Source organism: Nicotiana tomentosiformis, chromosome 1, assembly GCF_000390325.3.
Source record: "Nicotiana tomentosiformis chromosome 1, ASM39032v3, whole genome shotgun sequence".
Lineage (NCBI taxonomy): Eukaryota > Viridiplantae > Streptophyta > Magnoliopsida > Solanales > Solanaceae > Nicotiana > Nicotiana tomentosiformis.
This window is the reverse complement of record NC_090812.1, coordinates 7,599,571-7,610,917: the sequence shown is the minus strand read 5'-3', so window position 1 is coordinate 7,610,917 and position 11,347 is coordinate 7,599,571. Positions and strand designations below refer to the sequence as shown.

At 30.6% G+C, this 11,347-nt stretch overlaps 1 long non-coding RNA gene across 1 annotated transcript; it reads right to left on the bottom strand.

Moving 5' to 3' along the window:
- Positions 1-1,621: 1,621 nt before the first annotated feature.
- On the bottom strand, positions 1,622-4,125 carry LOC104098540 (uncharacterized). Its single transcript, XR_686785.3, has 4 exons — positions 4,038-4,125; positions 3,863-3,917; positions 2,227-2,343; positions 1,622-2,149 (listed from the first exon to the last, which is right to left on the bottom strand). It is a non-coding gene; the product is annotated as an uncharacterized lncRNA (long non-coding RNA).
- Positions 4,126-11,347: the final 7,222 nt, after the last annotated feature.

The following is an 11,347-nucleotide window of genomic DNA, read 5'->3' as shown; positions in this document are numbered from 1 at the left end:
ATATATAATCAAACTCATAGTAATGATGAAGCTCGAAGCATGAGGCAGTGGTTTCTGATACAAAAACAGAAAAAGGAAGTTTGTGCTTTCCCACGTCAAACAATACAAAAATAACTCCTGTTATCACAGAAAACAAGGGAGTGTTATCTTAAATTGAGTAGAATCTTATTTTCTTAATGCAAATTGTATCTAATTATTGTAAATAATATGTATAATCTATTATTATAAGCTGTCTCATGCACAAGGCACATCTGGATCATATTTGCTGTCTCTTAGCTATACTAAATCCTGTATATATACTTTTTTTAGTTTGAAAGCATGCCAAGAGTGTCAATAAAGCAATGTCATTATTCTATTTATGATTGTCTCTATGGCAAAGGTCTAGGGTATTTTAATCTTTTTTGATGTATAGTATAAGATGGAGATATATATAAGGCCAAATACTCTGGATCCATTTTTTATTTTGACATTATATCTCAACTTTGTTCCATTTTGGCTCTCAAACTCTATTTCTTATATTTTATTTTAACACAAAAGGAAAAACTAGTGCAAAAAAATATAGCGCGTGTATATACACAAATTTGAGGTGTAATAAATATCCAATTAGATGTTGCCACCTGATTTTTTTCATCCTTTATTTCATATAAGCTTGAAGTTTGAAATGAATCCATGTCTCAAAGAAAATTATTTTTTCATAATGGAATGGATATTTGTTCTTGTGGATTTCAAGTTGAACTGAAAGTATCATGGACACCAAGAAATCTGGGTCGAGTATTTTAGTATTGACCCGTTTGACAAGGATGAAAAAACCAGGTGGCAATATTTAATTGGATATTTATTATACTTCACATTTGTGTATACACACGCGCTATTTTTTGTGCATTGGATTCAGCTTTTGTTTTAAAATGAAACATAAGAAATAGAGTTGAAGGGCCAAAATGGAACAAGGTTGAGATAGAGTGCCAAAATAAAAAATGGAGCCAAGTTGAATGGATTGTATATGTATTTGGCCTATATATAATATTGCACAAGAGGGAATAATGAAATAGATATGATTATAATTATTAACTGGAATTGAAGATCAACGATGGTATTTAATTTGTTATACTACTAGAAAATGGTTGAATTCCGACCGCCAAAACGGTCGGAAATCACAAATTTCCGACTACTTTCTGACCAAAATTGGTCGGTCGGAAAATAATTTCCGATCGAATCCGTCAGTGATTTCCGACCAAAGTAGTCGAAACGTTCAAAAGGTCAAATGACCAAATTATTTTCAAATTTCCAACTGAATCAGTCGTAATAATATAAATAAAAATAAATATATCTAAAATTAAATAATAAAAATATATAATTTCCGACCTAAATCAGTCAGAAATTAATAATTAAAAAATAAAATTTATTTAATTTCCGACGGAATCCGTCAAAAACTGTTAAAAATTAATTAATATTTTTGTCATTTCCAACCGATTCGGTCGGAAAATTCGGGTATTTTTGGGAAAAAAAAAACTGGACAGCTGTCCGGCCGTTTCCGTCGGAAATCATTCAGAATTTTCTGTAAAATTGGGCAGAATTCTGCTCAATTTTGAGATACACCACCAGTCAAACAATTACAATACAATAACGCCAACAACCAATCAACAAATATAACATCTAAACCAACAAATCCAATCATTAACACAATCTAAACCAACAAATTTATTAAACCTAATAATTTTGGGCATAAAAACATCCAAATACCTAAACTTGTCTCTCACAATCAAGTTTACCAACCAACCGAAACCATATACCTAAACTACTACAAATGAGATTTAGTTTGTTCATCCTCATCATCGGATAGATCTTGCCCATATTTTCTCATGAATTTTTGCATCTTAACAAATGTTCCGAATTGTGAGTCCAATTGTTGCTTCAAATCAAGAATTTCTTTTCTCATATCTTCCATATGTTCTTGATTTTGAGAAGAAGAAAAATTGGGTAAGAGTGGATTTGGATGACCTATAGGTCGACGTACTCCAAGTCCGTAGACTTTGCCTTTGTTTACTCCACCTGCTGCCTCTGTCCAAAATGAAGCCAAATCATCAGGTGTTGGTTGAGTTGAAGGAGGCTGAGTTTGTTGCCATTCTTCCACCCTTTTATGATAATCTTCCTGAAATGAAAACATAACTATTATGTAAACAAACTAATATTAATAAACCATAAATAATTATGAAGTTAGTATTTTACATATGTGTCTGACGCACGCGTCTCCACCTAGTGTTCTCTTGTACCGTCCTTCTTCTTTTTCTTAGGCATCTCCTCGAAGACCTTAGTATGACTCATATCTCACCCTCTTTCCTTTTCCTTCATAATAAAAAGTATGAGTTAGACATTACAATCGTAAAATTCTATATGTAAAACTAAGAAAAATTTTTGTAAGTAATTATCAATCTTAGTTTATGAGCCGCAAAACTAATCGAATCTCCTGTGTGCAACGAGCCACCTTTACTGAAGGCACGGTTTGCCTTTATTTTTTCACTCTTCTTCGTCCATTCATAGGTATTCCATTTCGCAAGAAGTTTATCCCAAATATCTTCTCTTAACCACCCTGGCATTTTACCAGCATTTCGAGCAGCGAACATAGTATCTTTAATCCAATTAGCAGCCTTCTTCTCGAAAATATCATTTATTTTATTTTGATGCTGAGGATGCCATGTACACTTTGTTTGCAATATAAAAAAAGTAACAATAGATGAAGACGATAATTATTAAATAAATGTAATCAATTTTTACCATAAATTGATTCCACATTTGCTCTCTGATGTTGTACGGTATCTGTCTCCAAGAATTTCACGACTCATGATAAAATGGCTTCATAGATATATACGTATCATTGTGTCAAAGCACTTTAATTGATATATTTTATTTTTTAAATTAATATTTTTTAACACTCGAAATAATATAAGTCTTTAACTATAATAATTAAATTTGAATAGCTTCTTAAATGTTCATATTATCTAAATTAACTAATAATTTCTCAAATTTATAAATTAATCTTAATATTAAAATTAAAAAAATTTAAATTTAATATCATTCTAATAATAAAACTAACAAGCAATAATGAACCTAGTATAACAAGCTTTACACCAAAACTTTAAATTATAACTAGTTAATATAATTAAAATTAATAAACTATAAAGTTAATATATCAATCCAATAAGGCATGTAGAACTTTTTATTTATTTGTAGATTAATAACCCACGATTTTGAATTGCAATCTTTGAATTCTTCAAATTCTTAACAATCTTCTTTCTTCTATTCCAGTATACGCATATATAGTCCTCCATCCCTTTGACTTAATTACCGTTGGAAGTGAAAGTGAAATTTTATTTTTCTTCTTTCCTATCGTTGTTTTCTCAATTACTTTATGCCAACAAGGCACTTTTTTTTATTTCGAAAATAAGTTAATCAATCGCTAAAATTAGATTTAGAATTTTTTAACATATTCTTGTTTAATCCAAAATTGAGTGACTATTTATGACATTAGGTTTTTTGGACAAATTGGACAATCTAATTTACATAATAATGGTGACAAAAGAATTTCACAAAATAAAATCCCTATAGGAACAATAAATATTCTTCTCTCTTTTTGTTTTATATTAAGTATCATTCAAAAAATAAAATCCCTAAAATTTCAACCATACCCAATTCAACTAGCTAGGATGTTCATATATAGAAAATCTAATAAGCCCATAACAATTAAAATTACTATAAATTTAACAATAAAAACAGTTATATATATATATATATATATATATATATATATATATATATATATATATATATATATATATATATATATATATGTCAACAAAGTACTTACCTCGATGGAAAGAAAGCCGGAGAAGAAATGTATCTCTGCCAACGCAGAACCAGTGCTGAAAACAGGAAAAAAAAGTTAAAGAATTATGGGAAAAAGGGAGGAGAGGGAGAACGGAGGAGGAAATGAGAGAGAGAGAGAGAGAGAGAGAGAGAGAGAGAGATAGAAAATACATTACCTATAATGAAAAGTATGGTGAAGAAGGACGAGAGGGATAGAGGAGGAGGATGAGAGAAGGAGGAAGAAAAGAAATGTTTCTATTTTTGGGGAACGGGGGTCGGGTAGGGTATTAAAAAAAATTTCGACCGATTCAGTCAGAATTGTCATTTTAAATATTTTTTTTTAAAAAAAAACTACCGACCGATAATCGTTCGGAATTGAAGTCAAACGAGTCAAACTGGTTTTTGCGCCAAAAATTATGTTCGACCGATTCGGTCGGAATTGTCATTTTAAATATTTATTTTTTTAAAAAAAACTACCGATCGATAATCGGTCGAAATTGAAGTCAAACGAGTCAAATTAGTTTTTGCGCCAAACATTGCGACCGATTTGGTCGGAAATATGATCGAAAATTTTAAAAAAATATATAATTGATATTTTTTGAAAATTCCAACGAATTCCGTCAGAAATTTTTGATAATTTATTTCCGTCGAAATTTTACGATTTTTTAGTAGTGATATATAGATATGTGGAAAAATAGAGTAACAACTAAAGAGTACTTAAATGAATTTTTTTATTTTACGTTTATAAATTAGTCACATTTGCAACAATCAATCAATCACGGGGGATTTGTATTTATACCCGGTTTTTGGTTCACTTTTTAATATATACCCGCTTTACAAAAACAATTGCAAGCGTACCCACTTTTAGGATAACTTCAGACATACGGGCCTGAAGTAGCAAAAATTTATGTCTGAAATTTGAACTTCAGAATGTTTTGCCTGAAGTGTAGTTTTATCAAAGCAAAATTTCAGATATGTTTGCCTGAAGTTTGGCCTGACTTGCAAAGGCAATCACGCAAATTTCAGTTCATAGTGCCATGAAAAATTTCAGTTCAATAATTGCTGAACTTCAGCAATTTTGGCTGAAGTTTTTGTATTGTAATTGCTGAACTTCAGCATTCTAGTAACTAAAGTTTGTTTAGTATCTGCTGAACTTTAGCATTTTAGGAGCTGAAGTTTGTTTAGTATTTGCTGAACTTCAGCTCCTAGAGGATGCACTTCAGTTCAATAATTGCTGAACTCCAGCATTTTGGCTGAAGTTTTTATTTTGTAATTGCTGAACTTCAGCATTCTAGGAGCTGAAGTTTGTTTAGTATCTGCTGAATTTTAGCATTTTAGGAGTTTAAGTTTGTTTAGTATTTGCTGAACTTCAGCTCCCAGAGGATGCACTTCAGTTCAATAATTGCTGAACTTTAGCAATTTTGGCTGAAGTTTTTATTTTGTAATTGCGGAACTTCAGCATTCTAAGAGCTGAAATTTGTTTAGTATATGCTGAACTTCAGCATTTTAGGAGCTGAAGTTTGTTTAGTATTTGCTGAACTTCAGCTCCTAGAGAATGCACTTCAGTGCTTGGGTCCTTTTGGGTAATATTCCAAGCAGTCAACTTGAACTTCCCGTCGTCCATCCTCATACCATGAAGGAAGGTATCAGTGAGTTCATCAAAACTTTGTCATAGTAGTTTCCCTGACAAATCATCAATTAAATCAAGTTTTCTAAATCCAAGAGCTTAGCTTTATGTGAAGAAGATGCACTTGTGGCTACTTGTGTTCAGAAATATGAGTTCCTTGAAGTTGTATAATATCACTCGAAGAAAAGGAAGAAGGAGGAGAAGAAGAAGAAGAAGAAAACGAAGGAGGAAGAGAAAGAGGCCTGAAGTTGTTTAACAAGTGGGTACAAATTAAAACTTTTTAAAAAATGAGTATAGATTAAATGGGGGCGACCAAATAAGGCGCCCCGTGCAATTTTTACATCAATCACTTATTTGAAGTACATGGTTTCTTAACTAGGAATAAAGTCCACGGCTGCAGCATTTATAAACCTCCGAGTTAGGTTATCTTTAATTTAACTCTCCTTTAATCGTCTACGTCTTTTATAAGTCGGCTACAAACATTAACTTCATTATAGTGCTATATGACAAATAAATTGTTCGCTTTGTAGATGGATAAAGTACAACTAATATAGAAAGGTGAACAACTTCTTTAGGAGCGTGGGAGAGCTTAGTAGAGTATGTATGCATTTTATCTTATTTTCTTGCATATGCAATATAAGTCAAGCTAAAAGTAATGAGATAGGTTGAATTCACGGAGCTCACTTTAATTAACTCCACATACGGTAAGAAAAGGAATATATTGTCTCATGAGAAAATCTTATAAATTATCTAAGATGTGTGCTTTATAGTAATTAAAAGATGTAGAAATTAACAAAAAAGGTACAAGGTGGAGTAGAAGTGAAGTACTTGATCCTAATTCCTAAAACCCAAAAGGTCGTTGATCAGCTATAGCATTCTATAAGTAGACTGCTTTTCTTGGGAATTATAGAAATTTGGACCACGCTAAGATCAACATAATGTATATAGTACTTTATTAAAAAGCACCAAAGTCGTTAGTGAAATGTTGTTCGCTTTTATACTCATTTTATATTGGACAAAATTATAATTTAAGTTATTTTTCTAATATTTTGGACTTCTAAATTAACTAATTTTTTGATATTTTAGACAAAATAGTCATTTAATTATTCTTCTAATATTTAGGACTTTGATATTAAACATTTCTTTATTTGAACTATATATAAACTCCTAATATTTAGGTATTTAATTTAAACTCAAATAACATTTTACCTATATATAATTCAACAATCATTAGAAAAGGACCCATAATTCTTTCTTAAACGAAAACTAGAAAACTACAAATAAAGAACCTGCATCGATTCGTGGCTCCTTAACCTAATTCATCAAACTAATATTAATATAGTATTTGTATAATAAACCCGGCAGTTACTCAAGAAATAAATAGATGAATAAGCCATCTCCATTTTAGACATAAAATAATACAAAAAAATAATTTATTTCAAAAATTAAACTCAAAACTGATTTTTCCAAAATCAAATTAAAATCAAAATTAATACTTATAAATGTGATGGAACTTTAGGACCTTCAATTTTAGATAAAAAATGTTAAAGCAGATCTCTCCTTATAACTTATAATTTATTATGGCAACATTTATTATTTTAGCTAAAAAATTATTTATCAAGATCCAATGAGTTAAATTAATATCCTTACCAAAAGCTTTTTGATTAAGAAAATTATTAAAATAGAAAATATGCCAACCTCTTTATTTGAAAAATTTTAATAAATTTTTAATATGTATTATTTGATAATTCTTTGAAGAATCGTAATAAAAATTATTGGATTTTATATCTATTTATCTGGATTGTCTGTGCGTAACTTAAGACTAATTATTATAATAATATAAGTAGCTTTCAATAGTATTCATGATAATGATATAGTGTGACAGCGGCATGCAATTTCTCAAACTTTAGGCAAAGCATCAAAGGCCTCTGGGTTCACTGTCGGCGCTTCTCTTCTAGTTATCCAAGAGAAGTTATACTCCAAGTACGAATAACAGCAGTTGCTTACTTTCCAAAAGTTAAAGTGCTCTAACAAGTCAATATTCTTTATTTGCTCTTTTTCTTTTTAGAAAAATTCTAATAGTACGTATTTAAATTATGAGTGTAACTTCTATGTACTGATAATATATATAAAAAATTACATTATTAATAGCTTGTTTGGATGGTTGTTACATATCGTTTTATAATGTATCGTATCGTATTGTATTATATTGCACTGTATCGTTTCGTAAATACAATGTTTGGATAGATTTTGTCATTTGCCGTCGTTTCATGATATCACGCACCACCAATATGAAGAATAAACTTACAATATTATAAAGAAAAATTATGATACAGGGTAAAATTACTATATAAAAAGATATGATAAATGATAAACTAAATTTATTTAACAATAATTAAGGGTGAAATTGAGAGAAAAAGACAAGGTAACGATGCGACCAGACCAAATCGGTCGTTACATAAAGTGACACATTTCGTCGTTACGTAACGACAGAATTGATGATACGATACAATAAAATTTAAGTAACAATCAAAACAATCATCGTATTTAAAGTAACAATACGATACGATACAACATGTAACAACCATCCAAACAAGCTGTAAATCACTTGATAGATAATTGCAGGTAATTACTCATAACAAGTGGAATAGTAACCTAAAATTATACTATTAAATCACTTGGAAGATACAAGTAATTACTCATAACAAGTGGAATATTAAATTATATTGATAGAGTAAATAATATTTATATTGTCAGCAAATATAAACTAAAGCCTTAGGTTATATAAGTGCATCATGAGTAACTAATTTTTTTTAATTTATAGCAATATACTTAAAGTTTATGCACCGTTTGTTGTAACTATTTTCTCATAAAATCAGTATGCACAAATGAGGTTGCAACACATACATAAACACACACACACAAAAACATACTTAGTATATATAAAAATAAGATAGAGAAAATCAAAGGGGAAAATGAGAGAAAAACGGTGGGCAAAGAGAGACTGGACAAGAGAGATTAAAAAGTGAGAAAAAGAAACATTGAAAACTTAATATAGAAGTCAATTGATAATTATCGAAACGGGAATAGACCACTTCAAAGTTAGAATATAAAGTTGGAAAAGCATAGGCGTTGAAAAGAAAACAATAGAACATAAAGCGGTAATAGTTGTAAAACGAGAAGCATAAATAAGAAGTTAGAGGCAAGTAACATTTATGAAGCTAGCTTACATCGATCCTTATTCCCTTTGTTTTTCTTTTATCTCTTTTTGTTGACTATTTATTAAAGTTATTACTATAAGTCTCTCGTATTCATTTGCTAGATGCATCTCGTGCTAGATCAATCGATCATTCTTTGGTTCATAAATTAGCTTTTGATTAAACTTGTAAATTCAGTACCTATTACTTTGAAAGTCACACGAATCAATGGGTTTAAAGAATTAGATCAATCTTCTAATATCGCTAAAGTTGCTAAATATCAACTCAATAAATACTAGATTTATTAACCAAGTATGAGAGGTTAGGATGCCGTTAGAGACTCTAATATTTAAAACCAAGGGAGATGTAATGATAAATTAAGTTTAGCGGGGAGCTTCAGTGTTTGTATGATAATAACTGTCACAGTCTTTGTATGAACAAATATTACGGAGTAAATAAAGTAAAACTAGTTCGAAACACAGACGCAAAAGCACTTGCAATCATATCTTTACTAATATGAGGACATATTCTACGGCCATTTATAACTTTATTCAATTTCAGAAATGAAGCAACTGTATATACGATAATGAATTTTATACGTTTTAATACAATTTCTAATATATTTTATATTTGGATTAATTTCACTGATGGTCATTCAACTATTTTTTAATTTTACTAAAGTCACTTAACTATTTTTTGTCACCTAAAAGTAACTAAACTTTATCATTGTTACTTAAAAGTCATTTTGGCTCAAACCCTACCATAAATATGACATGGCATAAAATTTAATGAGAAAAATCCAAAATAAATATCATATAAGCTTAAATGGGTCATACCCACTAAATCCATTTCTCCCTTAATGTGATTTGACCCATAACCTAAATGGGTTTCAATAGGGGGAAAACGCACACCCCTGATAAAATTAGGTCTTGTGATTTTTTTGGGGAGGTTTGATCATATAGATACAATCTTTCTTTTGTCTAAACAATTGCAATAGGTTGTCTGTAATTGCATGTCTATTGACAATTTTCGTTATGCACTTTAATTACATGTGTTGCTTACTAAGTAGGTTATTCGTATGTTGGTGTTGCTTAATAAGCAACATTTTGAAATTAATAGAATGGTAGTTTGCGAAAATAGATTCTTATTAGCCTTATTATTCTTGTATGCTTATGATACATTAATATGTTATGTGAGATGGATACACTACTATTTTCACTTCACTAGAAAATTATAAATATGTTATGTGAGTTGGATACAGTAGTATTTTAACTTCAGTAGAGTTATAAAACGACTCGGATGGGGCATACAAGCAAGAGAAGAATTTTTTAGTATAAAATATTTATAAATGGGCATTATGTAACAGAAAAGGCAAGAATTTTATAGTGTAGGATAATTATTCTAAACTAATGTATAATTTAATATATTTTTTTATCGAAATCATTTAGGTTATGGGTCAAATCACATTAAGGGAGAAATGGATCTAAAGTGGGTATGGTCCATTTAAGCTTATGTGGCATTTATTTTGGATTTTTCTCATTAAATTTTATGCCATGTCATATTTATGGTAGTGGTTTGAACCAAAATGTCACGAACCGAAATTTTCACCGTCGGGACCGTGATGGCGCCTAACTTTTCACTTGCTAGGCAAGCCAACGTTAGAGAATCATTAACCAACTCTTATCCCATTCAGTAAATAACAACAAATTAATTATGGTAAAATATAATAAGTGCGGAATAATATAAAAATTGTATTAATTACTACAACCCGGATCAGGAGTCACAATTCACGAGCATTCTAGAATTTACTACAAGTAATAGTTTGAAAGAAATACAAATGTCTGAATGAAAGAAACAATAGAACAGAAAAGATAGACGGGGACTTCAAGGTCTGTGAACGCAGACAGATCTACCTTGAGTCTCCGTATAGCGGTCCAATAGCAAAATCTCGATCAACCCGAGCTGGTACCAAAATCTGCACAGAAAGTGCAGAGTGCAGTATCAGTACAACCGACCCCATGTACTGGTAAGTGTCGAGCCTAACCTCGACGAAGTAGTGACGAGGCTAAGACAAGGCACCTACAAATCAACATGTACAATTTAACAATGTATATACAAATAACAGTAATGAAGAATTAGACAGGAGATATCGGGAGGGAGAAATATGCTGGGAAAAATACGAGATAAAGAACTACAACAGAATGATAACTGGAACAACCAATATGTTATGAATCAACAGGAACGCGAATACAGTAAAGGAAAAATGCACGGCATCACCTTTCGTGCTTTTACTCTCAATCTCACCATAAATCAATAGAAACGACACGACATCACCCTTCGTGCATTAACTCTCATAATATGGCACGTCATCACCATTTATGCATTAACACTCACAATATGGCACGGCATCACCCTTCGTGCATTAACACTCACAATATGGCATGGCATCACCCTTCGTGCATTAACATTATCCCTTACCATAATAAAATGCATAAATAACAACAGGGAGATAGAATAACAAGTACAAGCCTTACTTCAATATTTGGTTCCACAATATCAATCTCGATTTTGAAATAAATACTCGATTATCACCAGAAAACCTGTAAACATGATAAGAACGATCAATTTAACAACACTAGTATAAAAACGTAGTAATTAGGCA